The sequence below is a fragment of the Oryctolagus cuniculus genome, chromosome 6 (genome assembly GCF_051225735.1).
Source record: "Oryctolagus cuniculus isolate XC-2025 breed Fujian yellow rabbit chromosome 6, ASM5122573v1, whole genome shotgun sequence".
In the NCBI taxonomy this organism is placed as follows: domain Eukaryota; kingdom Metazoa; phylum Chordata; class Mammalia; order Lagomorpha; family Leporidae; genus Oryctolagus; species Oryctolagus cuniculus.
In genome coordinates this window covers 53893674-53921086 of record NC_142872.1, presented here as the reverse complement: position 1 = coordinate 53921086, position 27413 = coordinate 53893674, and the positions used below count along the sequence as shown (strand labels likewise).

Below are 27413 nucleotides of genomic sequence, written 5' to 3'. Positions count from 1 at the left end.
TATACAAATTGTAGGCCTTGAAAAAAATTGGAGTTAACACATAAAATATCTTTATCATTATTACTTTCAAACTAACAAATGCTGACCTCTACAAACACAAATGTGCTGCTACAAGTAAATAGGATAACGAGCACTCAAGTATTTATAAATAAGTATTTAGTAACATACTAGACAACATACTAAAGGTTATTATTACTCAGTTATTTAACATGGAAAATACTTTTTAAATTTTAAAATAATTTCTATGGTAACTTTTCAGTTTGCTTTAATTATTAATGTCTTTAAAATGACCCTTCACTTGACAAAGAAAAATCACGAAGTCAGATTTCTATGGCTTTAAGTTTACACATTTCTTAGTAAACAAACCATTTATTAGCAGAAACATTTGAATCTTTCTAACTTCTCTTGTGAATAATTTTCCAAATGACCTGTTTAGCTATCACCAGTCACTAACTTTGAAGTCTCTCACTTTGTATAAGTGCCTTTTCTTAGCATTTAAGTTCTCTTTCCAACACAAAGATTGCACTGAACCTACAAATCACTTTCAGTTTATTAACATTTTCACAGTATTACTTCTGTGAATCCATATGCACAGGGTGTCCTTTCATTGATTTCTGTCATTAATTCCTTTCACTTATGTTTTACATTTTTCACCATCTATTGTACAGATCCTTGACTTCTTGCATTACATTTACTTGTATTATCTTTGATACTCCTACAAATTGGATTGTTTTAATTTTCTTTACATTTATACTAATTCTTTTTTTTTTTTTTTTGGAAACCATGGGTGAGAGCGAGAGAAAGAAAGAGGATGAGAGAGAAGAGAAATTCCCCCATCTGCCTCTTCATCCTCCAAATGCCCACAATTGCTAGGACTCTTCCAGATCAAAGTCAAGAGCTCAAAAACCCAGAACACAATCTGACTGCATGAGAGGCAGGGAAGCAAGTACATGACTCATCACCACTGTTTCCTAGGATTGCCATGAGCATGAAACTAGGAATGTGAGCAACACCAGGGCCTGACCCTCTGCACTCCCATAGGAGAGTGAAGCAAGTGAGGACTTAATTTCACAGGAAAGAAATGTCTGATTTATATGTTGTTTTAATCAATTACTGCAACATATTATTAGCATTTTTTTTCTTTCACAACTGGGCTTACCATTAATACAAATAGAAGCTAATGTAGTTTGCCCAAACATACCTCACTGGTATTACTAAATTAATTCTTTAAACTGTCATCCATTGGATACACTCAAAGAACTGGGCTGTGTTTCTAAAAAATACAGATTGTAACCAAAATCTAACATAATGATCTGAAGAATAAAATAAATTTAGAACCAACATCTTTAATGTAGATACTACTAAAGGCAGATAATTGCCAAATCAACCCAAGAAGTTCAGTATTGTGTGTGTGTGTGTGTGTGTGTGTGTGTATATATATATATATATCCAATTTATCTCCAGTTGATAGGATACATAGTTAAGAACATAGTCTTTCTCCTACTCACAATTCATTAAATTTTCTGGTTCATAAACTAAGTTAATAGTTTTCCAGTGATAAATAGCTATGATAAAAATATTTGTTTGTCTTTACACCATGGTCATTATTACCACCCAGAATAATCCCAGGGGGTAAATAGCACTTTTATGATCTATTGCTTATTTTCATTTATATAAATTATAAGACTTTATCAGTTCAACCAACCAACCACTACAAACCTTGATTTAAGAAAAAAAAGAGGAAGAAATTCTTGACAAATCTTACCCAAGTTCTCACAACCAGAAAGTTGTTTAACATCCATCTAAACATAGCCACATGGGTATTGTCTATCCACATAATTTTGGATTGTAGAAATTGAAGCGAAGCCTTAAAACATGATTGAATGTAATAGAGAGGACAATACTTGACATTTGTTTCAATAAGAACAAACAGGGGGCTGGTGCTGTTGCATAGGGGGTAAGGCCACCACCTGCAGTGCCGGCATCCCACATGGGTGCCAGTTCGAGTCTCAGCTGCTCCACTTCTGATCCAGATCTCTGCTATGGCCTGGGAAAGCAGTACAAGATGGCCCAAGTCCTTGGGCCCCTGCACCCACGTGGGAGACCCAGAAGCAGCTCCTGGCTTTGGATCAGTGCAGCTATAGCCGTTGCAGCCATCTGGAGAAAGGACCAGCAGATGAAGTTCTATTTCTCCCTCCCTCTCTCTCTGTCTCTCTCTGACTCTCTGTAACTTTGCCATTCAAAAAAATAAATCTTAAAAAGAACAAATCAGGGAGGAGCTAGCCAAATAGGTCAAAAAAGAAAATTTAGTTTATGAATCATGAATGAAGAAAAGGAAAAACAGGCGTTTCACTTTTGAAAAATGTAAAGATACAGTTATTTTTTAGAGAGAGCCTGCGCCAAGTACTTGCACTTTCTGACCTCTCCTGGTCCCTTTTACCTCATATAATCTCTGGTTCTATAATGACTGCCACTACAAAGAATACTAGTGGGCAGATAAGAAACAGACAAGGGAAAAGAAGGAAATTCATCGCAAGTAGTGATAACAGAAGGTGGAATTAAGTCATTGTTATACATGGCAGCTCTGCCTTTCAATACATCATTTTTTCTAAGTTCCTAAGAGAAAAGGAGATTTTAAAAAAAACGTTTCATATTAATTAAATTCCATATTGCATCAACCCACCATCCAGTGTATTATGATCATATTTCAGGAAACAATGTCATTCAAGAACTTGTTAACAATCTCAGTAGTGATGGTCTCTCAGAAACAGATCGCATAAAGGTGAATACCAACAGGTGCGTGTTGCTTGGGAACAGAGATTTCTCATTTCCCTCTACTAATCTGAATGTCAGTTGATTTATTTGGGAACAAAAGCACAACATTCAATATATTATGAAAGACACCTACATAAAACTTGTTAAATACTAATGATTTCTTGGTATAATTTGAAAGGTGTTTTCAAGTACTAAACTGGAGTATAAAATCATCTACTTCATCAATTTATACTAGTGATTAGTCAAGAAAATTTAATAGAATATCAGGAGGTAGTAAGGAATTAAGAGTGTCCCACAGGAAGAAAACAACTCTTCAAGGGTAGAAACCATGGAAGATGGTAGCAAGTATATGGAAATCTTTATCAATATGTAGGGACATGGATTGTAAGACAAATAAATGAGCACAAATGATTAATAATTATTTTATTCTCAGCTGTTTTCTTAATACATAGAACTCATGTGAATTACTGTGAAGCTCACCAGGTTGGGACACTGAACAATTTGTTTCTGAGGCTAAAAAACAGCGATCACACACAACCTTATGATTGTCTATGTATGAAACATTTTCCATGAAACCTACATAAAAGTATACTTAATTGTGCAAGTTATTTGTTGCCATGTTGGTATAAACAGATGTATTAACAAAATTTAAGATATTTTCAATTCTGTAGGTTTGAAGCACTGTGTCCTCTCTGCCTGATAGACAAGATGGCCCTGCCTGTATAATAAAACTGGAGAATAGTAATGGTATCTATTCCATCATATTTTGTGAGAAGTGAAATACATAATCCATCCAGGAAGATGAAGGATTCAGAGGCTGAAAAGGGAATGAAGAATGATGAGGGTATGAAGGTCTGACAAAGGAATTTGATAAACAAAGATTAGCAAGCAGCACCAGCAGGGTCTTAAGAGGAACATGGTCTTAAGGCAACAGAATTTTTTTTTAACCAAAGTAAACCTTGGCTCTAAGCGCAACCTGTTTCATGCATTTATGTTATCATTTTTCAAATGAAGACCTTTTGAGTTAATTAAATCACATCTTCCTTTCAACATGTCACTGACTCCATCATACGTTTTGTCATGGTACATTTTCTCAAACAAAACTTAAACAACATATTTATTCTTAATGTTGACATGTTCTCTTTTTTAAAAGGATAGTAAATGAGAATCATTGGTGTAAGTCAGAATTTGGAGGATTACATAGTTAAAACTCTTAAAATGAAAATTTAGTGCTAAAAGAAAACAATCACTTAGTACATGCCACAAACTGTGCCACTGATACAACTAAATTTGTTTGTATGACAACACAAATTAAGGTTATAAACTAAATCCTGTGGTTGGTGTTGCACCATAGTGGGAACCACCACCTGCAATGCCAGCATCCCATATGAGTCCTGACTGCTCCATTTCAGATCCAGTTCCCTGCTAATGGCCTGGGAAAGCAGCAGAGGATGGCTCGAGTGTTTAGACCCCTGCTACCCATGTAAGAGACCCGGATGAAGCTCTTAGCTTCAGCCTGGCCCAGCCCTGGCTGTTGTGACCACCCGGGGAGTGAAACCAGTGGATGGCAGAGCTCTCGCTCTCCCTCCCTTTCTTTAACTCTGACTTTCAAATACATCTTTATAAAGAAAAAATTAAATCCCCCTTTTCTTCCTCCTGAATCATCAACTAACTCCACACCAAAGGCACTAAAGTATTGAGACAATGATTTGCAAAATGTCAATCACTGATAATTTGGAAACTTTTGGTAGAAAGCAAAGTTTTCATTAAGTCAAGTATATGCTTACTTACTTGCTATGCTAATGTTAACGCTTATACCACAGTATAGGAAAGTAAAGATACATCACAACCTTCAAGGGGCTTCTGGTTTAGTTTTCAGGGTATATATTCAATTAAAAATGAAATCACCATTTCTATTACTATAAACATGCTAAGTTCTACCAAATAATAAAATGACAATGTCCTGAGAAGATGAAAAATAGGAGCAGATAATGTGGCTTTAGGGTTCAGGACAAGTTTGTTGCAGAAACACAAGAGTAGAATGGTATCTGACAACTGAGCTCAGGCAGATAGGAGAAGGAATTCAAGGTCCATCTAAGCGGAAGGTAGTCCACCCATTCCAGAGGCTGAAGGACAATCAGTATGACTGAGATCTTCTAAGTGAAGATCTCATAGGGAAAGACATGCTCGGAGGTGAGGTGATGGCCTCTTGACTCAACCGTGGACTGAATATGGTACTGAACACGATCTGAAAACACAGCAGACATCAAATGAAAATCCGAAGTTTGATGACATGGGTAGAAGAGACGAAGAAGTAGTTAACTAATTTTTTTTAGAGTTAAAATACACAGAACTGGATTTTTTGTTGCAAGAACTGCCAATGTGTTTTTCGTTGTTGTTGTTTGTTTTTTGACAGGCAGAGTGGACAGTGAGAGAGACAGAGAGAAAGGTCTTCCTTTGCCACTGGTTCACCCTCCAATGGCCGCTGCGGCCAGCGCATCACACTGATCCGAAGCCAGGAGCCAGGTGCTTCCTCCTGGTCTCCCATGCGGGAGCAGAGCCCAAGGACTTGGGCCATCCTCCACTGCACTCCCAGGCCACAGCAGAGAGCTGGACTGGAAGAGGGGCAACCAGGACAGAATCCGGAGCCCCGACCGGGACTAGAACCTGGTGTGCCGGCGCCGCAGGCGGAGATTAGCCTAGTGAGCCACGGCGCCGGCCTAGAACTGCCAATGTGAAGGAGCACTCTGCCAAGACTGACCCTGGATATCCAGCACAAGGGATGTCAAGTCTAAGACTCATGGTGTAGAAGGAATGAGGATTCAAGTTTTTCTACATGTCTTTCTTTATTCTAAGATTATCTAATAAAACCAGTTTAACAAGGTTAGAAAACAAAAGCAAACCTAAGACAGAATTCAGGAGAAAAGGATGGAATCTGAGAGGTTAAATTTAACTTACAAGAACACAACAATTAGTGTTGATCATATTGCAGACCTTTTTGTATAAGTTTAAGAGTAAGTACAGAGTCAAAAGTTGAAAAATGAAAATTTAGAAAAGAGACTAAAATTATTTAGTGAATGGCTCAATTTAGTAGCTGATCTAACTAAATCCCAGATTCACATTTAAATTGTTCAGCACTAGGATATAGAAACAACCTTTAACCTTAACACAACAGAACACTATTGCACAGAATTAAGTCTTTTTAACGGCGTGTATGTGACAGAGCAAGATTTTAAGTTCACACTCTTAACCGTTATGTGGGAATGCCTCTCTTAAAGGACTCTTGCAGTACAATCTTGCAATTCAGGTATCAAGGGGCTTTGGAAATCCCCCTGTGGCCAAACCCTTATATGCTAACTGGCTGGGCAAGCATTTAGGATCTCAAACTCTGCATAGGAGTAAATATTACTGCCCACAGTGTCCTGGGGAACAAAGACACATTGTATTCAGCCCTTGTACAATAATGAAAAGTGGGAATTTATGTCACTGACTCCAGTTCTGCTGAGTATAATCAGATACACACTTGGAAATTTTTTCAATCTCTTTACAATTGCCTTGTCATTTAAGAGTATTCAGATGATATAGTTTTATGATACAAATTTTTAGATACATTTACCAGAATGAGCTCACCTTTACATGAAAAATGATGATCAATTATTATTTGTCAAAATCTTATGTTTTCAATCCTGCTAAAACTGGAAAAGCAAGGACTTCTGATTTCTTTCTTGAAGACATATGAAACATTAGCTTGCTTAGAAAAATAGCACTGTCTTAAGGAACCAAATTGTTCAGTTTTATTACCACACAAATTTCCTGTGATCAGTTCTTAGTATAGCACTTGCTGTAATACATTTCATGGTTCATTGCAAAGATGCTCTCTCAACCCAGCTAAATAACAGTACTTGACATATACGTGCTATTTGATTCAGCATCAAGCTTTGGGTACCTGAGATAGTTAAAATTTTAGTACGCAATATAATTCATGAATGAGATTTAAACAACAACAACAAAGCTAAATAAGAGATCTGCCTGCATATATCTTACTGTTTTTGTGTTTTGTGTAAAAGTTAAAATGAACAGAATGTTGATATAAGAGTGCACCTGTATTCAAGGATGAATCTTTTCTTGTTAACTGCTTTTAATGCAACAGCTCATCAACAACAATTGGCTCCAATACACACTGTAAATGAACTCTCCTTTCAATTTATATTTTTAGCTTAACTTGGGGATTATGGTACATTTTTCTGACATGGAACTGCATTTTTTAGTCAATGCAGATAAAAATCCTGGCAAGACCTTACTTTCGACAGAAATTTGTCTCTGAAGGACATAACCTTTTCTGTCATGATTGCAACTTTCATTGCAAAATGAGAAAATTAAATCACTTGGGAATGCTAGTAAAGACTGAAAACTTTAAACTAAATGTCACTCATAACACTAGAAGGCAGAGTAAATGATGTGTTAGCTTTGATACAAGAAAACATCTATGACATTATCTGTCATTAAGCAGAAAAAAATCTGTCAGGTATGTTTTCTTTACAATGATGTTTTTTAACTAAGTCCTGGATTGAGATGTTTAAATATTAATTGACACATATATCAACTTAAACTTCTCAGCCCACATATAAAACTTAGACCCAAGAGAGCCTCAGAATTCTAGTTCCCTCAAGTATTTTCTGGATGGTTACAAATGCCTGCTGGGACCTTGTTCATCATATGAACCTCTTGTCCCCCCTCAGTTCACCTTGGTCAAACTATCTTGGTCCCCACCATCAGCTGATAGATTTCCTTGATAATCAGCACATTAAGAATGGTCTTTCCAAAGTTCAAAGACAGCAAAAGAGCAAAAATAATAAATGAGGCTACATAGAAAAAAATAATTAAGAAAAATTACTGCTTATTGTCATGTCCCAGTATCACTGGTACACACCACACAGAAAATAAAAACAAAATTCTGATTCAAATTTAACTATCAAAAATGACATATTAGAAGTTCAGCAATAAAATGTCTTGTGGAAATTGTCTTCTAGAAAGATAATACTAAATACCAAAATTCACTTTCATATGAATTTGTGTTCTCTGTGCTTGGATTCTATTTCTAAGATGACATATTAAGGGCTATGATTCAGATACACAAGCCATTTTCAATTAAGTTAATATATGCTTAGAGAAACAGAGGATATGGGATATTCCAGACTTCTTGTAAAATTTTACTGGAAACATTACGTGACAATAGGATAACTTTCTGAAGTTTTGAACATAGATAAGAAATTACATAGGTCAGGGTGGGCATTTTGGTGCAGTTGGTTAAGCTGTCACTTGGAATGTCTATACCCCTTATCAGAGTGCTGATTCCAGGCCTCACCACTTTGCTTCTGATTCAGTTCTTTGCTAACGCAGGGAGGAAACAGCAACTGATGTTCCTGGCTCCTGGTATCAGCCTGGCACAGCTTCAGCTGCTGAGTCCATTTGGGGAGTAAACCACTGCATAGAAGTTACCTCTCACTTACTCTTCCTCTAAGTTGAGTAAATAAAACTTTAAAGAAAAATATGGATAAATATGTATTTTCCCTAATTACCAGACAGCAGTTGTTATCTGAACTTCCACACAGATTCTTTATCATTTTAAATTAATAGAGTAATGAATACTTTGTGATAGGTCTACTTCTAGCAATATGTATTGAACAGGAATTTTACTTCAAAAATATAGTTTTTATTTAGCAACATAATTTTAACCATGCTCACAATCTAGGAATTTACTATACACAGACCATTTTTTCTACTGCATATTTTTTCTGCTGAGGATATGTGATAACATGGAAGGCATTTGGCTCACTGCCTAAGTCACCATCCCATATTGGAGTACCTGTATCAAGTACTCTCTGTAGCTTGAATCTGGCTTCCCAGTGATGCACACGCTGGAAGGTAGTGGGTGATGACTCAGGTACTTGGGTCCCTGCTACCCATGTGGAAGATCCATGAGATCCCAGCTCCTGGCTTTGATCTGGCCCAGACACAACTATTCTAGATAGTTGAAGAATGAACCAACAGATTTAGGTTCTTTCTCTCTCTCTCTCCCTCTCCCTTCAATTCAAAACTAATTTTTAAAAAAATTTCAGATCATGAGGGCCGGCGTCATGGCTCACTTTGTTAATCCTCTGCCTGCAGCGCCAGCATCCCATATGGGCGCCGGGTTCTAGTCCTGGTTGCTCCTCTTCCAGTCCAGCTCTCTGCTATGGCCCGGGAAGGCAGTGGAGGATGGCCCAAGTGCTTGGGCCCCTGTACCCTCATGGGAGACCAGGAGGAAGCACCTGGCTACTGGCTTCGGAATGGCTGAGTGCCAGCCTTAGCAGCCATTTGGGGAGTGAACCAACGGAATGAAGACCTTTCTCTCCATCTCTCTCTCTCTCTAACTCTACCTGTCAAAAAAAAAAAAAAAAAAAAAAAAAAAAAAAAAAACTGAGACCATGAAATCTTGGTCACTTTATAGCTAATTCTTGTATCATGTGAAAGAGATCTTCACATAAAAATATTTCATTGCTTTCTAAGTTTTCCCAAGGCCATCTCTTGCTTCTGATATTTAAATCATGCCACTGAGGAGTATGGTATCTCATCTTTTCAATTTTTCTTTGGGAAGATAGCTTGTTAGTTCGATAAGTGCCCTAGCTACCATATAATCCCATGATAAAAGATGGCTTTGCAAGTTAATAGAACACCTCTTAAGTGCTGAACAACTTCACAAAATTTCTTTTTCTGATTTGAACAATTCTTTGCAACCATATTCCTCTACTCATATTTTTGTAATATCAAAATTCACAATTAGAAATCAAAAGAGATCTATATGCCTTCAGGCAATCAATGATACTGTTTTCTGATCCCATCCACTATTTAATCAACACTCAGATAATGAAGATTCCCCCAAAAGAAAATGTTTCTCCCAGAAAATGGAGAAAAAGGCTTCATGGACATATTTCCCAAATTCTACATGTTTTTGAAAGTAAGTATGGTTTTTATGTATTTACTAAAGCAGTTTATTTAAAGGTCATTAGAAAGTATTTACTTCTTTTTTTCCACTATTACATTACTTTGAAAGTACAGAACAATTTCCTTTAAAATATGAAACTGTATATATTTCCCAGACATTAGCTGGTGTTTAAGCATAGTTAGAACATGTTGCCCTGCCAATTTAGAGACTTCACACTCAAAAACTTATGTTTTCCTGAAACCTCTAACTTACCTAACCAAAAATTATAATGTACAATTCAAATAGAAATTACCATCAAGTGCTATCCAAACACATGAGTTTATTCCAATAAAATTATTGGTAAGAACAGGTAATTTGGATATACAAAGTGTAATGTTCCAGGGTGTGCTTTAACAGAGAGGCAGATGAGGGGCTGGAGTTGAGGTACAGTGGGTTGAACTGCTGCTAGAGGCAGCAGTCTGCATCAAAGTGTTGGTTTGAGTTCCAGCTGCTCTACTTCTGAACCAACTGCCTGCTAATATACCTGAGAGGGCATCAAAGGATGGTTCGAGAGTTTGAACCCCTGTCTCCCATGTGGGAGACCCAGCTGGAGTTCCAGGGTCCCAGAGTTGGCCAGACTTGGCTGTGGCCATGGTAACCATTTGTAGGAACATGTCAGTGGATGGAAGATTCTCCTTCTCCTCTTACCCGGCCCCCAGCAGTCAATCTTCATTTCAAATTAGCAAGTAAATTAAAAAAAAAAAAAAAACAGGACAGAGAGAAATCTAGGAATAACTGTGAAAATCCTGATAGTTACAACTATGTTTGCAAATAAATACATTCACGCAAATACATATACTTTGCTTACACAAACTATTTTAATCCTCACTATAGCTTTGTATTATATACATTCTACAAACATGGAAAGCTAGTTCATGAGTACTTGACATTTCCCAAGTCACAAAACAGTGATGTGGCAGATCCCAGAGGAGAAGTCCAGAAGTCCAGAATGAGAATCCAGGCTATGACTACTCCTGTTCACAAGGGTATTAACCCATATTCTAATTCTATTTACAAAGGCAATAGTTGAAATCTGTCAGATCTTAGAGTACAATTCTTAAAAGTTTTTGAAATTTCTTTCATCTACATGCAAGGGGACTTTAAAAATGTGTAGAAAATTGGGCCCCCTGTAGTGCTGGCATCCCATATGGGCGTCAGTTCGAGTTCCGGCTGCTCTACATCTGATCCAGCTTTCTGCCCTGATATGACCTGGGAAAGCAGTGCAATATGGCACAAGTGCTTGGGCCCCTGCAGCTGTGTGGGAGACCCAGGAGAAGCTCCTGGATCCTGGCTTCAGATCAGCCTAGGTCCAGCTGTTTGGCCACTTGGGGAGTGAACCAGCAGATAGAAGAATCTCTTTCTGTACCTGCCTCTCTGTAACTCTACCTTTCAAATAAATAAATAAAATCTTTAAAAAATATATAGAAAATGGAAATAAAAGGTGTTTATATAGGTAAAAAGATCTTGAAATTCATGCATGTGAAGGATCATCAAAATATTCATAAAAACTTTTATGAAAAGCTACACACGGATTCTTGAAATTTTTTCACCATGATAAACCTACCTTTTAATTGTTTTTCCACAAACTTTTGGACGTACCCTCCACATATTAGAAATTATGACAAAGCAAACGGTGTTTAGAGAAGGGTCTATTTTCTACTGGCCTGTATCAAGAATGTAAGATTCCTTTTAATATCCTAACAGAGGTCATCAAAAAACACTTTTAAAAATCAAAATCAGCCCATTTATCATCAGGACCAAATAATGATATATATTCCTTTACACTTTACTCTACCAAGAAGGGACAAACCTTCACAAGATTAACGTATTTTCAAACAAGTGGAGATAAACATTCTAAAGTCAATATACATTCAGATCCATTTCAGTTAAACCAGTAAATGTGCATAAGCAAAACAACCCTCCTTTCAATGTTTTCCAATTACTAGGTTTTTAATGTGTTTAGAAAATATCTGGTTGAATTTAGTCAAACAGCCAATTATAAACCAGGTGTTTCAATTGTATAAATAGCCTTAAATGTGGACTGCATTAATTATGGCAAGCTCCAAACCATTCAACTACAAATGGAACCAACAGTATGGCAGATCTCCCCAACTTACATCTAGATTGTGTTTTAATATCTCATTATATTTTTAAAGGATGGATTCAAGATCTCTAAGCCACACAGAGCTCTTTGGTAATTATAAATACAAGATGGTATTAATAATAAACTTCTATTTCCATTCATTTCTCTCATTAATTCATTCTTTTAAATTTTATGTTTTGCAATGGGATTTTTTTTTTCACCCTCTGTTACAGATGTTTGGATTCTCTAATCCCCCAAGGTATCAGGGGCCTGCGTATCCCATCTGCAGTGATAAACATATCTGGTGATTAGAATTTCATACAAAGCAAAATACTAATACATCATTAAGCCTACAAAATATTTAGTCCTCCATATGTTGTTTGTGCTTCAGATGTCTCAAATATTGTGCTATAAAATACAATTCAGAATGAATAATAGATTAAGGTGAAAGAAAAGTATAATACTTGGATTTTTATACTGTTTTATATTTTATTTGTGTAAACTATACTATTCAACTCTTATTATTCCTACCTATCTTCACATAAACTGTTTAATATATAAAGTTGGCAAAATATACTCATTTTAGAGATAGATTTGGTATGAAATTAAGCTTAATTTAAGATGGGATAGAAAAGGGGCTGTCACTGTGGTGTAGTGGGTTAAGCCGCAACTTGCAAGGTTGGCATCCCATATGGGCACTGGTTCAAGTCCCAGCTGCTCCACTTCTGATCCAGATCTCTGCTAATGACCCTGAAAAAGCAGCAGGAGATAGTCTATATTTTTAGGCCCCTGCCACCCAAAAGAGACCTGAATGAAGCTTCTGGCTTCGGCCCAGCTGAGCCCTGGCCCTTAAGGTCATTTGAGGAGTGAAGCAGAGGGACCCTCACTTTTAAAATATTTTTAGAAAGATTTATTTGTTTGAAAGGCAGAGTTACACACACACACACACACACACACAGAGGGAGAGAGGGGGTGGGAGGGAGAGAGAGAGGGAAAGGGAGGGAGAGGGAAAGGGAGGGAGAGGGAGGGTGGGTGAGAGAGAAAGAATCTTCCATCTGCTGCTTCACTCCCCAAATGGCCATGAAGGCCAGGGATGAGCCAGGCTGAAGCCAGGAGCTTCATCTATGTCTCCCACTGTCGCTCCCCCTCTTCACAGAGGAACGACACAGGACCCTGCACTGTTCTTTTGTCTGCTCGGCCCTCCCTGGGTTGGCTGCCGTCCCTCCACCTCTGTGGAGGGGTGGGCCCCCCTGCCACTTTCCCCACTTCCGCGGGGGAGCGGCACACCGCCGGCCGGCTCTCTCGGGGGCTGCTCAGGTGTTCCTTCAGATAGATGTTCCCTTTAGATGTTCCTGGTGCATGGTGTCTCTCTCCTCCTTTATAGTCCTCTTCCACCAATCCCAACTCTGCTACCCACACGCCGAGCACGCTGCTCTCCTCCAATCAGGAGCAGGATCAGCTCCTGCAGGTCGTCACTCAAGTTGGCGAGAGGCAGCTGCGTAGAAGTTGTTTACTCCCCTCTCAGCGCCATATTGTGGGAGAGCAGATGCATAGAATAGTCTTAATTCCAGTAACTTAGTCTAGTCCGAGTTGCTCCCCACATCCCACATGGGTGTCAGTAACCCAAATACTTGGGCCATTTCCAAGTTTTTTCCCAGTTGTGTTAGCAGTGAGCGGGATCAGAAATAGAGCAGCAGGCACACAAATTGGCACCTGCATGGGTTGCCAGTGTTGCCGGCAAAGAATTTACCTGCTATGCCACCACACTGACCCCTTAAAAAAAAAAAAAAAAGAGGGAAATATTAAAACTTGTCAGAAGTTTCATCACCAAGGCAATTTAGACGAACTATTTTACATCATCTGTACAATGCAGTAGCAATTCTGCTTTTGTTTTCAAACTTAAATGTAACTTCATGCCATAGCTCATCATTGAAGAAATGGGTCAATTGTTAAGGAAACCTTTGGACATTTTAATAGTCATAATAATCCAGAGTACCCTGAGGGTGACGTGAGCCCACAGTAAGAAGTTTCAACATAAAGAGAACAAAGTGCTAAGCATAATTTTTTCTTCATTTATCTAATTTTGTCTAAACTAGACGATTGTGGTAAAACAGGATGGCAAAAATCAACTTGAAAATTTGGATTTTCTGCTAGTCATCAGCTAGTAATGTATATATGTATTTTTTCAGCTTCAAAATTAAAGCCATTTCCATTTCTTTTCCATGAGCTTTCTTGGCCACTGCACTACATAAATTCTAACCACTGTTTTCCCAAGTTCATATATTTTTATTTTCAGTTGGTTAGTAGAAGAATAAATACTAGAGGACTGGGTAAGACTGTCTACCCTAGCATAAAGATGTAAATGATACAATATTTCACCCAATCAACAGACCCATAGTCAAAGGCCTGAATTCAGCAGGGATTTAAGAACTGAGCATTTTAGTTTCACTTGTAAACATAAATATGACCCTGGAGATGACTAAGTAAGAAAAATATTAGATTGTTTGAAGACCTGGAGCCTCCTGTGTACAAACATCTAAGAAGCCTATTTTTTCTGAAACCAAATTAACCAAAGAAGGGCAAGACCTTTCAGGTCAGACCAACCCCTGAAGACCACACAGGGCAGGTGCCTAGAATAAATCTACTGCTGCTTGTCCCCTCACATGTGAGAGTTCCCTAGTGTTAGGCCAGCTTCTGACCTTTTATTTACAGTTTTATTTATTATTCATATTTTATGAAATATTTAAAATGCCACCTATTGTATTTGATGACTATTATGAGAAGTAAAGGTCCCTGCTCTTCAGATCCAGCTAGTTAATATCCTGGACTTGGCATTAATTATCTGACACTTCCTTTTAAATGCTCCTGAAGTTCCATGCCTGCACTGTACAGCCTGCAGCTGCAAACTTGTTTGGCAAAGACCAAACAAGGCCATGCACATACTAAGCCTTAGGAATTCTCTCTCAACCACTTCGTTCAAGATAGAAGCCACCACTTTTTTTTTTTTTTTTACATCTTTGCCAACACCACTGATAACTGAGATTAACAATAGCAGACAACAGTTAACAATGAGAACATGTATTTTAATTTTTTAACGTACACATTGAGGGTGACCCCTTTCTAAGTGTAGTTTTGGGGCACATGCTTGGCTGTGGCTCATATGGAATTTATTAAACAAGTTGAAGCTTCTCTCTCTTGCTCTCTCGCTCGCTCTCTCTCTTCTATGGGACATAAATTCCAAGGTAAATAGAAGAGAAGGCCATCCTATTTCACTGTCTCCTAAACCTACTGTCTGATCCCTCCTGAGGAGGTATTCACTGTCACATTAACAAAGAAGAGAAAAATCTTCAAACTTTAATCTTTTAGTAAATTAATCCTGGGGCTGTGCATAAGAATTCTGTAAGGAAAGACATGCATGATCTGAGAGGACAATGGAACAACTACAGAAAGCAAAACAAAAGACAGGCTAACCAGAAAACAAAGCACCATCCTGTACTGTCAGTCAGCAATGCATTCCAGACGTAGACAAAGAGGATTTTTGTGATGCGGATGAGCTGTGAGTGGCCAGGCAGAAACAGTCTCAGAGCAAAGCACGCATATGAATCAGATTAAGGAAACTGCCAGAGGTCAAAACTTATGTTTATCCTCAACATTCCAAATTCACTCTTAAACGCAACTAAATGCATTTCAATGCACCTTAGTTCCAATTTCTACAAAGTTGTATATAAAATAACTGCCCCTCAGTTACACTGTAGGAAGGGAATAAAGGACCTAAAAGGGGAATAGCAGTTGTGCCACAGCAGGGGCTGTATCAGCTGGAGGAGCAAGCTGACGGAGGTCATTAACAACAGGACTCCTTTTGGCCCCAACTGCTACCTTCCATTAATTTCCCCAAGCTACCCACACAGAGATAAAGAGGAGAGGCAACCACACCTTCCCCAGACCTTTTAGAAAACATGCCATTGTGGAGCCCGCACTGCAGCATAGCACGTCAAGCCTACAGTGCCAGCATCCCATCTGGGTACTGGTTCATGTTCCAGCGGATCCACTTCTAATCCAGCCCCTGGCTAATGTGCCCGGGAAGGCAGTGGAGGACAGCCCAAGTCCTTAGGCTCTTGCACATAGGTGGGAGACCCAAAAGAAGCTCCTGGCTCTTGGCTTCCTATTGGCTCAGATCAGACTGTTGTAGCCATTTGGGAAATGAACCAGCAGACAGAAAACCTCTCTGTGTCTCTGTCTCTGTCTCTCTCTTCCTCTGCCTCTCTAACTCTGCCTTTCAAATAAATAAAAATCTTTTAAAAAAATGAAAATGAAAACATGCAGTTTTTCCTTTGGCCACATACATGCAAATCTGTAAGAAAAGTGACACTGTAGACATTAAGGGCATAGGTTTTGTTCAAAAAGAAATGCCCCATAAATGTTATGTCAAAGCTGGCTTAACTCTACAGTGTCACCCACCACACTGTTGGCATTGCTGTAAACAAGGCAAGATTTTTGCTAAAAACAACACAAAACAAACCTGATGTGTATATTGGGCATATTAAGCACTCTAAGAGTTAAAATAGCTTCCTCAAATGTGTACAGAAAAATGATCAGAAAAAGAAGCAAGTTAAAACAAATGTACCTGGGTTCAACTGTAGCACCAGTCCATTCCACCCAGAGAATCTCACTTACAACCAATAAAAAGGAGCCTGAGCTTCTGGAAGCTATTCCCTATGAATTCATGGCACAAAAAGAGTACAAGAGAAAAAAAAATCTCTGGACTGTAAATATATTTCTTAATTGAACAAGTGTGTGCTTTTTTGTGGTATTCTGTGCCTAGAGGAAATATTTATAGCTAATTCGAACTTTCTCACCACTAAATCCTCAACAAAAAATGGACCTAAGAGGCACGGGCCAGAGTGAACAAATAGATAAAACTGTTAGTGTATATGACTTTTTGGAAAACTTAAACCAAGAGTAATTTCCCTCCACTTCACACACACAAAAAATTCAAGCAAGTTCATGCCATCGTGATGTGGATTATGTTAAGTGTATTTTCACTGCTCTGATTGCTAATTTTTGATGTGCAAGTCCTTTTCTACATACTTCCTCAAATTAGAGTTTCATTAATATTCTCCCTTATTTTCCTCTTTACTCCACAGCCCCTACCTTCTTCAAAAGAAATCTAACACAACATTTTTATTAACATCTATTTTCTATCGAATCATAAAAGAAGTTGGACTTCCTAGGATTAAATCTTACATTTGTTGCTTATTTTGTGCATAACCTTTGACAAATGAGCACACCTAAAATTCAGATTTCCTCATACATAATATGGAAGTAACAGGACATGGATGTTTTTGATGGATAGATGAGGTTATTTGGGTAAAGCACTTGGCAGAGTGCCTGGTACGCCGCATACTGATATTAGCTGCAATTATTATTAATTATAATTACTCAGATGACTCTAAAGATGTATCTGCAACCATGGTATTTATACTCAAACTCAGCCTTTATTTCCAGCTCTTTCTGATTAAGTCTTACTACTGCCACATCATTGAAATATGTGTTTACCTTCTCAACTAAGCTGCTTCATGTTAATACCCCATTTCCTCCAGGCTTCAACGCAGCCAGTGAGTAAGGTCTCCAGTGACCACTGATGCATTTTGAACATTCTGTCAATCTTTCATGGTCCTTCTCACACCTTTGGCACGAATCCCCAACTTTGGCCCCAACGATGACAATTGCCTCCCTAAGTTTCTTTACTCATCACTTGCAATTCTGGAGACAATTCAGTATTCCAGAATCACAGATCTTGATCTAGAAATGCTCCTGGTTCAGAGTGGTCCTACAACTGAAGCCTTGGCTTAATTTCAGCCCAATCTTGACTTCTAGCATTGCTCTTCTCCTACAACACTTAAAGCACTACTGAAATATGCTCCTGTTTCTTCTCGGGACCGTCCACCTATTTCCTGCTGTGCGCTGGTATTTATCTCTTTTTTTAAAGTGACTTTATCATTACGTTTTTCTATGAAAAATGACATACGCCCTTCCAAGGCCATCTCTATTAAAGTAACATGTAAGGATGTGGACTATGATGCTGGCTTCCCCAAGGCTTTCCAACACTTCACTTCTGCACTTCTTCTAATAGTTCATCATATAGTGGAGGAAATCGTCAATTTGTGCCTTTCATCACCTCTTCCCATTGTTTCTAATAATTTTAAATTTTGATGAAGAAGGCTGGTTAGTATAAGTGAGCCTTATATCTGTGCCTTACAGGTGAATATATGGATACGTGATTAACTTAATGGCACTTAGTTGGTTAAAAAAAGAACCATACAGTGATTTCTCATATCATCCAGTTAAAACCCTTGTTAAACAAATAGAAAACATTTATTAATTTCATTATGGATACAAACTCTGGGTAGCAATCTAGCCAGAAGCTTATTAATCTTTGTATTTTAAACAAAGGATGGTTTAGGTCAAAAGTAAGTTTCATCATGATTTTAATAAGGCAAAGTCTTAAAAAACACACACACACACATACTGTTCAAATTATGATTGAAGAAATTAAATATTGGGGCAGGCATTGTGGCGCAGCACACGAAGTCACTGCCTGAGACCACAGCATCCCATATGGGTGCTGGTTCAAGTTCCGGCTGCTCCACTTCCAATCCAGAGCCTGCTAATGTACCTGAGAAAGCAGAAGACTGCCCAAGTGTTTGAGGCCCTGGCACCCTTGTGAGAAAACCAGGTGGAGTTTCAGGTTCCTGGCTTCAGCCTGGTCCAGCCCCAGCTGTTGTGGCCATTTGGGAAGTGAACTAGTGAATGGAAGATCTCCTTCTCTGTCTTTCATTCTCTCTATGACAATGCCTTTCACATAAATAAGTCAATCTTTATGCAAAAAGAATTTAAGCATTAAAACCTCCAATGGCAGAGGTTCTGATCCTAAAACAGCCTAACAATTTCCTACCACATCTCAGACTCCTACACATAACTATAAATTATGAAGAAAAACACAAAAATAACAACGAGCTAAAGGTCTTACAGTTAACAACAAATTCTGGATAAAAGTGGCACTTTGAAAAAACAACCGACATGAACCGAGTTACCCACTTTCTCAACTGCACGCCTTAGGGCAGGTCACATTAAACACTCACTGAGTGGCAGAAATGCCAACTGAAAGCACACAGACTTTCTGGATTCATAAATTAGTGAAGAGTTGGCTGCAAGCACAGGAAAGAAAAGGGAATCCTAGGATGGAGAACCAGAGAAGAAAACAAAATTTTGTGCAGTAGCTTTCTCATTGATGCCTAAGCAAGGCCTGTGAAGAAGTGATATATAGGAGATTCGTTGTAGCCCATCAAAGAATGAACTACCTGAAATGATGTTTGCATTGCCCTCCCAGGGACACAGTTTATACTTAATGCCCAACCAAAGTTCATTGCTTGCCAAACCAGCAACAGCAACAACAACAACAACAAATCAGCATTTTCTGGACAAACTGGAATATTCTCAAAATATCAACACAGGTAAGGTAGAACCGAAAAATCACTTGACATAGGAAGTATTAGGAAACCACTACCAACTCTCAAGCTGAAGAAAATGACTGAGACCCATGTGACAGACATCATAATCATTAACTGTAATCAGAAAAACAAAGGAGGAAACAGACATTTTGTATATTAGGTAAAGATGCTGCTTAGGATTCCTGCAAGCCACATTCGAGTACTTGGGTTCGAATTCTGCCTCTGCTTACAATCCCAGCTTCTCACTGAACATGCTGGGAGGCAGCATATGATGGATCAAGTACTTGGTTTCTGCAACACATGTGGGAAACATGAACCGAGTTCTGGACTCGTGCCTCCAGCCTGACAAATCTTGAGTGTTAAGAGTATACGGGAGGGGTCGGTGCTGTGGTGTAGTGGGTAAAACTGCCGCCTGTGATGCCAGCATCCTATACGGGCACCAGTTCAAGACCAACTGTTGTTCCACTTCTGATCCAGCTCTCTGCTGTGGCCTGAGCAAACAGTAGAAGATGGCCCAAGTCCTTGGGTCCCTGCACCCACATGGGAGACCTGGAAGACACTCCTGGCTCCAGACTGGCATAGCTCTGGCTATTGCAGCCAACTGGAGAGTGAACTAGTGGATGCAGGACTTTTCTCTCTCTGCCTCAGCCTCTCTAACTCTCCCTTTCAAATAAATCAATTAATTAAAAAAAAAGTTTAGAGAAAATTGATGGCATGAAAAAGTATGCATGGACTTCAAAAATATTTTAAAAGAAAAGAGCATATGGGGAGTGTATCAGTCCACAGGATATCCCTTTTGTGACCATCTCTCTGGCTTTCTGCCTTTGAATACAATCAGTAAGAATTTTAAAAATCTATAAAGCATATTATGTCTTCAATGAACCAATAGCACATTACACCTAAGAAATAAAACCTGAACAAAGACCAAATGGAAATTCTAAAAAAGCTAAAAGTTTATAAATTACTGGGTGTCTTTAACAGCATAATGAGGGCAAAAGAGAAAAAAAATAGTCTTTGAAAAGAAATTATCCATTTTCCAGAACAGAAGTAAAATATATTGAAAAAATTAAGACTACCTATGAAACCAAATAACAGGGTCTTAATTGTGTGTAATGAATATCTAAGCAACACAGAAGAAAATACAGTAGGAAAATATTTTGATAAAAGGTATATATTTACAGGCATAAGAAGTACCTTGAAATCTGAAAAGCAAAACACTTAACCTTATCATAGCCAACCTAGTAAAAACCAAAGATAAACTGGTAAAGTAGAAAAAAAATGCCCTGGAGAAAATATATTAATTACTAACAACTTTACAAGAGAAAGTACAGATAGGAGAATACAGTGAAACAACTTTAAAGTGTTAATCTAGTGAATTTAGACAAATGCTTAGTGAAAATACATTGCAAGACTATGGTTAGACCAAACAATATATATATTTAACATCAGACATAGTACAAGAAAGACTAAACAAGGTTTTTCAGAACAAAAAGAATTAAAATTAGATATTTAGCTTAGAAATTAACATACTGTGTCCCCCGAACAGGGAGCCTATGTTCATCACTACAGTTTCCTGACAATGCACACCCTGGTAACTTGATTCCTGCTTCTCATCTGGGAGACCTGGATAACATCCTAGCTCCTGCCTTGGTTAGGGCCCTACCCAAAGTCAGCCTCGCAGGTATCTGGGGAGTGAATCCATGGAAAGCAGCACAAATGCATTTGTCTCCATTTCTAAAATTTGAGAATGAAATTTTAAGCTGAATTTTTTTTTAAAGATTTATTTATTTTACTTGAAAGTCAGAGTTACACAGAGAGAGAGGGGGGGGGGGTCTGGTTCACTCCCCAGAGGGCCGCATTGGCTGGAGCTGTGCCGATCCGAAGCCAGGAATGTTGTCCAGATCTCCCACGAGAGTCCTGGAAGGGGTTCAAGGGCTTGGGCCATCCTCCACTGCTCTCCCAGGTCAATGCAGAGAGCTGGATCGGAAGCGGAGCAGCAAGGTCTCGAACTGTCGTCCTTAGGGGATGCCGGCACTGCAGGCGGTGGCTTTACCCGCTACGCAACAGCGCCGGCCCCAAAAGCTAATTTTTAATACATATATTGAACTCAGACAAAGAAAATTTTAGCAACAAATGTTTTCCCTTTTGAGTTCCAATTATTAAGGTAAAAATAAGATTCCTTTAAAAATTTTAAATACTGTGAAAGGATATTTCTCAATTTTGTGAGGTCATTATTTGAAAATGTAATCTGCCAAACACTTAATAAAATAATTATCAACCTATTATTGTCATGAAGAGAATATTTAACGTTGTCAGAAAATAAAAATATAGCAATATATAATAGTACAACAAAATTTATGAATTTATTAGAAGACAAATTTGGTTCAATTTTGAGAATAAAATATAACAATATATTAGATACAAATGACCAACAAGTGGAGAAAATAAAATCAAGACAAGTTTAAGCAAAGCAAAACAAAAATCTCTTAGCCACCAAATAATAAATGAAACTCACTCATAGGCAAAGAATACCCATTTAAAACAACAACAAGAGAAATCCTGCTACTAGTATCCTTTATTCCATGAGGAATTAAGGAATGAATCTTGGTATCAACAATATCACTATGGAATTTGATTTGCTAATATTTTGTTGAAGAGTTTTCCATCTATGTTCATTAAGGTTATTGGCCTTTAACTTTCTTTCTCCGGTGTTGCTATCAAGGTATAATGTTATCCTTGTAGAAGGAATGTTGAATAATTTCCTTCTCTGTTTTTTAAAATAATTTACAAGAATAGTTTTTAATTATTCTTTAAGAATCAGTACTACTTGGCACTGTGGCATAGCGGGTAAAGCCACTGCCTGCAGTGCTGGCATCCCATAAGGGCACCGGTTCAAATCTCAGCCGCTCCACTTCCAATCCAGCTCTCTGCTATGGCTTGGTAAAGCTGTGGAAGATGGCCCAAGTCCTTGGGCCCGTGCACCCTAGGGGGAGACCTGGAAGAAGTTCCTGGCTCCCGACTTCCAATCGGCACAGCTCTGGCCATTGCAGCCATTTGAAGAGTGAACCAGCAGATGGAAGACACCTCTCTCTCCCTCCCTCCCTCTCTCTCTTCTCTCTACATAACTCTGACTTTCAAATAAATAAATCTTAAAAAAAAAAAAAAGCAATCAATACTGCTAATATGTAATGCTCCTCCAGTTAATTCAAATTCAAGGCGATTGCAATAATGACTGCCCAAACACTGTACTGTAGAACTTGACATGATTCTTAAGTTTCTGTTATTGCAGAGAAATGGAACAATTAAAACAATAGTGAAGTAGAGTAATAACTTGGCAACAATCTCCTACCCCGTATTCAAACAACTAAGCTAAAGTGAACAGGATAGTGTGGAATGAAGACATATTTTGAGGGAAAGATAAATGGAGAGTAACAAGCCACAAACTTGTTGCACAAACATGCTGCTTTCTTTCTAAATGAGGATGCTTAATCATTTCACTGTGAAAAGTATGTTTTTCCAATAAATGGTACCAGGATAAATGAAGATTCATATGGAAAAAATATAAATTTGTATCAGAATACATAAAAATAAACAGTGCTGGCGCTGTGGTGTAGTGGGTAAAGCTGCCACCTGCAGCACCAGCATCCCAAATGGGGACCGGTTCAAGTCCTGGCTGCTCCACTTCTGATCCATCTCTCTGCTATGGCCTGGGAAAGCAGTACAAGATGGTCCAAGTCCTTGGGCCCCTGCACCTGCGTGGGAGACCCAGAGGAGGCTCCTGGCTCTGGATCAGCGCAGCTGTGGCCATTGCAGCCAACTGACGAGTGAACCAGTGGATCAAAGACCTCTCTCTCTCTGCCCCCTCTACTTCTCGCTCTGGGTAACTCTTTCAAATAAATAAGTAAATCTTTTAAAAAATGCATTAAAAAAAAACACAAAAACTTATCCATGAACTAATTACAAAAGCTAAAGTCAGAAATTTTTTATAGAAAATTATAAGAAAGGGGACAGGTGTTGTGGCAGAGGGTTAAGCCATCACTTAACAAAGCTGGAACCCCGCCGGCACCGCAGCTCACTAGGCTAATCCTCCGCCTTGCGGCGCCGGCACACCAGGTTCTAGTCCCGGTCGGGGCGCCGGATTCTGTCCCGGTTGCCCCCTCTTCCAGGCCAGCTCTCTGCTGTGGCCAGGGAGTGCAGTGGAGGATGGCCCAGGTGCTTGGGCCCTGCACCCCATGGGAGACCAGGAAAAGCACCTTGCTCCTGGCTCCTGCCATCGGATCAGCGTGGTGCGCCGGCCGCGGCGGCCATTGGAGGGTGAACCAACGGCAAAGGAAGACCTTTCTCTCTGTCTCTCTCTCTCACTGTCCACTCTGCCTGTCAAAAAAAAAAAAAAAGCTGGAACCCCATATCAGACCACCAGTTCAAGGTCCAGCTGCACTGCTTCAAATCCAGCTCCTTGCTAATGTGTCTGGGAAGTCAATGAAATGTAGCCAAACTACAAGTTCCAGCCACCCAAGTGGAAGACCCATATGAAAGGAGGAGGGAACTTTCACTTTGACTATGACCTCATTTAAATAAGATTGGAGTCAGTGAACTCAAAAAGGCTTCCATAGCCTTGGCAGCTCATGACAAGAGCCTAGGGTGATTACTGATGCCATAAACAAGAGTGTCAATTTGCTAAGTCAACAACAGGAGTCACTGTGCACTTACTCCTCATGTAGGATCTCTGCCCTTAATGTGTTGTACAATGTGAATTAACACTATAACTAGTACTCAAACAGTATTTTACTCTTTATGTTCTGTGTGGGTGCAAACTGATGAAATCTTTACTTAATTTATACTTAATTGATCTTCTGTATATAAAGATAATTGAAAATGAATCTTGATGTAAATGGAATGGGAGAGGGAGCGGGAGGTGGGAGGGGTGTGAGTGGGAGGGAAGTTATGGGGGGGGGAGCCATTGTAATCCATAAACTGTACCTTGGAAATTTATATTTATTAAATAAAAGTTAAAGAAAAAAAAAAAAACTTCCAGTTTCAGCCTGACCAGCCCTGACTGTTGAGTCATTTTGGGAGGAAACCAGCAGATCAAATTTCTCTCCCTCTCACTCTGCCTTGTCAAGTAGATAAATAAATCTTTTACTTTTTTTTAAACAAAGTGATAAGAAAGTATCTTTGTCATTGAGGAGTAGCCGAAAGGCTTATATAGAGGTCATAGAATACCATCAGAGTGACAGCTAAAAAAAAAAAGTGACTGCTACTTTACAGAATTAAAAACTTACTGTTCTCAAAATACTGTATTTAAAGAGTGAATTAATAAGTAACAGATGAGGACAAATAATTTAGAGAACATTTATCTACAAAGATCATTCACAAGACAAAAAGAAAACTTCCTGTCCTTGAAAATTATCAAAATATTCCAACAGAGTTCTCAAAGGAGACAGTAATAAGGAGAAAATAAAGCATGAAAATAAACTTAATATTACTAGCTATCAGAGAAAGGCAAAATGAAGTAAAAAAAAAAAAAGTAACTTCATATCCATCACAATGGCTAGCTACAGAGAGTCACCACCCAAATGTCTGACAACAAAAAGCAGAGATAAACCCAAAACTTTAGATTAATATATTCATGTTTATATTTATGGTTTTATGATACCAAAAAAATCAATAGAACAAGTAAAAAATAGTATTATTATATGCTTTAATATCTATGAAATTGCACAACACAAAAGTATGCTATCTCCACAGGAAAAAAAATAAACTGCAAGAGCTCTTTTCTGAGTAGGCTATGGGAAGGGACCACATGGGAGAAGGAGATAGGAAACTCCACAGAATGATGCTAAGCTTCTATAGGAGTAAAGGGTTTTATACCATTGATAAGAACTTATCAAAACAGTAAATCTAAATTTAAGATTCACAATCACTTTTCATTTCATCGTATGTTAGCTTTAATTCCTATGTTAAAAACTATCCATAAATCATGGATTCCAGTTAACCATCTGCCATTTAGGAGCCAATATACATCTAAATTCTGGTTGAAATGTACCAAAAAGGGACATGCTTTAATAGAAAAATATAGATTGGTAGATATGACTTGATCACAGTTAATATTAAAACTTTAGAAGTGTATACACCATACATTTTTTTCAACTTTGGTGTGTACCTGAAATATTTTATATAAAAATATGCATACTTGGGAAAATCAACAGTAAAAGAAACAGAATTATGTAATTCTACATGATTACACAGACAAGTGTGTGTGTGTCTATGCACATGCTATAGAATAAAGTAGCTGACATTAGCAAAAACTTAATTTATTCTTGGTGGCTATCCAAGGCAGTCATGACCTCAGAAGCCAAACTGTCAGAAAAAGAACCAAGTAATGAGATGAATATAATTTGGTCAGTTTCAATTTTATATTTTTAATTTTTAATTTGAAAGAAGCAAAGATAGAGAGAGATCCATCTGCCTACCATCTGTTGGTTTACTACCTAAGTGTCACTAACATTAGGGGCTGGCTGGGCCAGGCAGAAGCCATAAGCCAGTTACTCAGTCTAGATCTCCCAGGTGGGTAGTAGGTACTTAAGTACTTAAGTCATCTTCTGATGTCTCCCAGAGTGTCAATCACTTGAAAGGCAGACTCAAGGCAGTGGAGCTAGGACTCCAATCCATGGATTCCAATATGGAAGCCAAAAATGGATGTGAACATCTTGAGCAACATCTCCAAATGACTGTTTTAAATTTAGTAGTTTTCCTTCTAGGCTATTTGCTGATCCTTAAACTGTTCAGAATGAGGGACCAAAACACAAGCAGCAGCTTAGAGTTCTCTACAATTTACGGGACCCAAGGATTAAAAACTGCCTTCCAGGGCTACCAAGGACGTTTCATCTTAAGAATCCAGCATTTCAGAGAAATCAAGATGTATAGACTTTTTCCATCTGTGGGAAAATATTAAGCATCCAATCAGAGCAGCAGGTATTTAGCATAGTAGTGACATGACCGTGTGGAATACCACTTCAAAGCAATCATGTGCCTGGTTGGATAACTGGCTCCTCTGCTTCTGATCCAGTTTGCTGCTAATACACAAACAAGGGAACAGCAGATCCTAGACTTTGTGTTTGGCCCTGACACTTGCATTAGCACCCCAGATTAACTTCCTAGTTCCTGGCTTTGACCATGATCAGCCAGAGCTGTTTGGGGCACTAGGAGGCTGGGAGTTGGGGGGGGGGGGGGGGCTGGGCAGGGAACCAACAGAAGAGCTCTGTCTATCTGCATTTTAAGAAGGAAAGGAACAGGGCAAAGGGAAGAAAGAAAGAAGGAAGAACAGAACACAAAAAGACACAATGAAATAAACAATAACAGAAAGCATGAATTCTTGGGGGGAAAAATCAATCACTAAATTGTGTCCAAGAGGTATAAAAAATTAGCAGTGCTTTTAATAATCGCACTTTCATATCATCACAAAAACTGAAATACAAGGGAATAAAGGGGGAGACCTTCCAAATTACAGCCTCCCAGGATTTTACTTGAGAGCTCCTAGGGACATGTTTTAAATGCTTGCCTACTAAAGAGTTCAGTTTTCCTAAGTCTGCAAACAGATGATATAATTGGACAATGTACTTCCTCAGATACCAAGCTGTGCCTTATTACAGAGTCATAATAATTAATACAGTGAGTTTTTCCCAAATAGTAAAAATACAATAGTAAAAAAACAATAATACAATAGTATTATATTAATAATTACAACACAATAATATTTAAAAAACAATTCCATAAATAGAACTGAATCAATCTAGTCAGTAGATGTGTTATAAAGTTGCTGCTGTAGTAGAGTGAGAAAAAGGAGGTCTTTTCAGTATCTGATGCTGTATCATCTGGAAACTTATATTAAAACATCAATCTCCTGGCTTTAAATGACACAAAATAAACTACAGACAAATTTTATACCTACATGTGAAACTGTAAAGTTAGAGTTCCAGAAAACAACATAGAAGATTATAATCATAATAGTAACTAGATA

The 27413-nt window shown here is 38.4% G+C and overlaps 1 long non-coding RNA gene across 13 annotated transcripts in view; it reads right to left on the bottom strand.

Moving 5' to 3' along the window:
- Positions 1 to 27413, bottom strand: part of LOC138850057 (uncharacterized) — a 1261171-nt gene that overhangs the window by 1161420 nt on the left and 72338 nt on the right. The window contains exon 4 of one of the 13 annotated variants that reach the window (XR_016235509.1): positions 3228 to 5023. The exons of the other annotated variants lie outside the window; for them this stretch is intronic. This is a non-coding gene — a long non-coding RNA (uncharacterized LOC138850057). Of the gene's footprint in view, positions 1 to 3227; positions 5024 to 27413 lie in introns of those variants that run through there. 13 annotated transcript variants of the gene reach the window in all.